This window comes from Pogonomyrmex barbatus, unplaced genomic scaffold (genome assembly GCF_055798465.1).
Source record: "Pogonomyrmex barbatus isolate J1 unplaced genomic scaffold, ASM5579846v1 scaffold1, whole genome shotgun sequence".
NCBI lineage: Eukaryota > Metazoa > Arthropoda > Insecta > Hymenoptera > Formicidae > Pogonomyrmex > Pogonomyrmex barbatus.
In genome coordinates, this window is record NW_028297098.1 from 10,490,549 (window position 1) to 10,495,607 (window position 5,059).

Below are 5,059 nucleotides of genomic sequence, written 5' to 3' on the forward strand. Positions count from 1 at the left end.
AGTTTTAGAGATAATGAGAAGGGATTTTTATTTAAAATTATCATTTGATTTAACTGAAATCTTAATCTTTTAATTTGAACTTTGCCCCCTCCTCTTTTGGGCATAAATACGTTTAAAAATAATTATTTATTATTAAGATTCTAAATTCAAATTATTCAATCGCAACACCATTGGCTGCGACTAAATGGTACGCTACGCTATTGTTAGCGACCATTTTGGATTTAGAATTATGATCTTGATTTTAATTAAGAAGAATTTAAGATTTCAGTTTTCCCAATTATTTTAGTTTAAAATTATCTTTATTTAATCGAGGAGGATTTTAAATTCTCCTAAGAGAAATATTACAGAAATTGATTATAAATTTAAGAATTTAACCTTAAGGTTGATCACGCGCCACTGACTAATGTCACCGTCTAGTTAGTACCAAAGAAAGGCCGCGGCCGTTTTTTCCGCACGCATATTTATAGGTGGAAATGATCAGAATCCCCGCGCGAGCTTCTCACCACTTCCTTCTTTCAAACTCATAATTAAGAGGGGGAAGGTTCTTTCTCAGAGGTGTCATCTGAATCTTCGTTGGTAACAATCGAAGCCTGGTACCGACAAGAATTCAATCAATAAATCAATAAATCAATATTTTATCATATTACGCGCATTCCTTCATTTAAAATTATAAGATGTAGATAGCCGTGATATCTCCCCCCTTAAGTCATACGTAGTACCTTATGTTACTACGTATGAATAATACTAATTAATCTGATACAAAATTAGCTTATTTCTATACAGAGATTACTCTTATTCTTATTATTATTGTATTTATATATTTGTTATTATTTTGTTTTCCTTTTTTTTTATTGTTTATGATTATTTATTTATTATTTGTTGTCATTTATTTATTTAAAAGTAATATGGTTTAAATACAAAATATGTTCCACCTTTCCCTTTTTTTTGTTTGTTTGTTTTTATATTATTCATTTGTTTATTTTATTGGGTAATTACTATATTATTGAATATTTATTTATTTCATATATTACATGTTAAATAAGTATATTTCTTCTGTGATTGGTTTTTTTTCTAATATATAATTTCTAATACATTTTTCACAGTCTAATAGTTTTCTTAATTTTAAAAGTTTTTTATGACATTTTACACATTTTATTTTTTTATCTATATTATTATCGTTAATAATTGCGTGGCTATGCCAATTTGGAAGAGGTAGTTTTTTAAAATTTTCTGCGCCTTTTTTGGTTAAAGCAGTCTCCACATATTTTTCTTCTAGGAGGTATAGTTTCATAAAATATATAATTATAGTATTTTGTTTGTAATTTGTTGAATTTGTGCGGCCCTGTGATGCATTTTAGGTCCGGATCTCTCTAGCATTTTTGTATAGTTTATTTTTTGGTTTATTGTTGTTTCTGTATCTTAAAAGAAAATAAATTTATTATTATATTTATTATATTTATTTATTAATTAATTTTCTCAGTTACTTACAGCACAATTACATTCTGGATCTTTTATTTGTTTTTTAAAGTTTTCTATTTTTTTTTCTTCCTTTTGCATTTTATTTATTGGTTTGATGCATAGAATGAATCCGTCTCGTACGAGGAACAGAATGATCCCGAATGATTTTTTTTTTCGGCAAAGCTCTTGACCCTTAGCTTATGCTCTATGTCACTCTTATCTTATAACGCTTTTTGTTTAGGTGGGAAAGGTATTGGATTTCATTGCCTTTGTTTAATGTGAACTTATCTATTGTTTTCTGTTTCATTTTTCATGTATGTAATGTGTTGGTATATATGTCTTCTTAGTAATGTATGCATGAATTTGCTTTGTGTATATTCTCTTTATTTTTAGTATTATACTTTTTATTTAGGAATTTGTTACATATTATTATATATATATTTGATTTTATATTTTTATCATTTATTATTAATTAGAAGGTATATAGTTATTATTAATTTATTTATATTATTATTTCTATACTATATTACAGTATTATTTCTATATTATACTATATTACTATGTACTATTATTTCTATTTATATATATGTAATATATAATTAATTTTCAATATTTTCATAATTTCGTACATCTATTTCGTTTTTCCAGTAAAATTCTTCCTCATTATTAATAAATTCTTCTATGCACTTTATATATTCTTTAGCTGGTCTTAAATTTAATATAATTTTTTCGCAACAATAGCATGTACGTTTAATTCCCTGAATTTGTTCTTCAACCTTACCTTCAACCTTAAAGCGTGTGCCAATTTCTTACTTCCTCGATAAAATTGTGAATGTCGAGAGCAATGTCCCAGAAACATTCATCGCAGATTCGTCTATAGGGTATGTCTTTTTCCTTGTAGTGTCTCTTCTTCGTTTATTGTCGTAATGCACATTGTTGTTTCTTTCAGTAAAGCTTCATAGACGTCTGGATGATTTTGGGGTAATACGCCGTCTAATTGTGGTTTTTCTTCTTGTTGTGTCGGCGGTCTCATTTTCTCTTTTGTATATAAAAAGAATTAGTAAAATTTAATTTTGATGAGTCAAAATGTGATTTAAAATTTATCTGATTTGTTTTGTAAGGTTGTTTATTATTAATTTACTATTATAATTTTGTTCTTTCTTCTTACACGGCTGAATTTCAACTGTTAATTAATCAACTATTAATCTCTATCGTAAGAATTTGCACCTGTTATTTTTATTTGTCGCTTGATACATGTTTTGTTCGATCGATATAGGGCTCGTCTTTCATGTTATCTTTTCGTTATCTTTTTCTTTATAATCGCGGATATAGGGTTTGAATTTCGTTGCGGATAAAAGTTTGACTTGAATTTCCAATTTCATTTTCTATTTCAACTTGTGTTTGTTGTTGTGTAGGTATTTGTGTTATTTCTTGTTGTTCATTTGATTGTTGATTTCCTTTCTCTAGTCTTTTTTCTTCTGATTTTCTTTCTTCTTGGAGTTTTCGTTTGGCTAGATGTAATAATAGATTTGTAACTCCCAAAGTGCTCCGATGAGATATATTGACCAACCATAAATTGTGTGAAATGCATAGCCATGAATTAGTGTGTCTATTATTAATTTGATTGTTCTTATGCAGAAATATAATCCAATTAGTCCTGCACTTGCGTTTCCGATAGATAGGAATGTTCCTCAAATTTTCTTCCATGCAGATTCGGTAATTTTATATAGAGAGTTTTCATCGAGAAGATGAGAGAGTGATATTCCTTGAGATAAAGTCGGTTCTCCTATTACACCACGGGCCATTGTGTTTAAAATTTCGTTTCTCTTTGCTGGAAACATAATATGGTCTCGTAAATTTTCGAGTTCGCTGTTTGTATATATGCCGCTTGCTGCCAATGATCCAGGATCGTTGTATTGCTAAGTCGGTTTCGTCATTGATGTTAGTTTCAATGGAGATTTGCTGTATTCCAGAATTGGTGTAATTTTATACCATCCGTCGTTTAAATAATACATTGTTGGAATTATTCTGCTGCAAGTGATTTGCGTTCCGATTTTGAAAAGAATATGAGTTCGTGGTGCTAAAAAGTATGTTTCATTTCCTTTTAATACTGGTAATTGTTGATAATATTCCTTCGTATGATAAATTTAACTTCGACTGGAGTACATTTGATTATATGGACGACTTCTCCTGATATTGCTGCCATATATCCAGGTCCTTTTATAATTTGATATGCGAAATTGTCTGGAGAATGTGTGGCTATGCTAAGTGCATTTTTCATAATTTGTTGCTCCAAATTGCACCGTTGTTTAAGTACATCTGTGTATAAATAATTAATTTGTGTTCGTATATGTCTTTCTACGTAAACAAATTTTGAATTTACATAAGCAATAATATCTAAATTTGCAACTGATAATTTTCGTTTTTGAATAAAAGTTCCTTCATTTTTAATTTCAAGAATTAATAATTTTGGATGTTCTGTTTTTATTAAAGTATATCTGCAAAGAAACTCTTCTCCAGTTTGAATAAGCACAAAAGTTATATCTTGAGTTGACAAGGAATAAATTATTTGTAACATAAATTTTTCATTTATGTTGCTAATCATTTTGTTCACTTTTCCTTCATATAATACGTCATAATAATTAAATTTACAAAAATTTGTTAGTATGGTTTAAAAAGTATATCTATCTTCGATATCTATGCAATTTCCATCTGAATATTGACAAATTGTTCCTGTTTTTAAATGAATTTGATTTGTTTCAATATTTATTATTGCTTGATATGAAAATAAACTTATAGTCATTATTCCTTGTACAACTACATCTTGCAAAGTTCCATATGGATCTGAATATTGTGTTCCAAAGCATTTTCCATCAGTTGTTACAGATCCGGCAAAAATAATTGGTTCGTGAAGTTGTATAATTTACTTTTAATCCGTTAATTATGTTATTTATGTTTACAGTTAGTGTTCCGGTTTTATGTATATTTTTACATTGGTCGAATGTTGTGTCGACTATATATTCTGCTTGCGCATTTTGTACAGTTGATATATGTGAATACATGCCGCAATAATAAATTGTTCGCAAAATTGAGATTTTACATTGTATAATATTAATAGATTCGAATTTTGACAATTGTAATAATTGAATTTTAGTTTCTTGTATTTGTGGTTCGATTAATGGTATATTACATTCTTCTGTTTCCAACAATGACAATGTTGTGACATTCAGGTTGGATGTTCCGCAGTCAAAACCGATAGTTCCATAGTTTTCTTCTACCAAGATGTTCTGGATGAGAATTAAGAGGAAGATTTTTGCTTTCATCTGTTTTGAAAGAAATATTATTATTATGAATGAAATTGAAATTGTTGCGCGGTACAAGTTCAATTTCTTAGGTAATTGTCATTTTTTGGTTTTTCGAATTTTATTAGGATGAACAATCTTTGGTTTTCCTTTGAAAAGAATTTTGATATTTCCATTTGATAATATATCTGTTATTATATGTGGTCCAGAATATTGATTACCTAGTTTTCCTTTTCTTGGTTCACATAAAAGGAAAACTTGAATTTGACTTAACTTGAAACTCTTGTGGATTAATTTTT

General features: G+C 28.2%; 1 pseudogene; it reads right to left on the bottom strand.

Moving 5' to 3' along the window:
* Window positions 1-1,549: 1,549 nt before the first annotated feature.
* Window positions 1,550-5,059, bottom strand: LOC148938097 (uncharacterized; annotated as a pseudogene).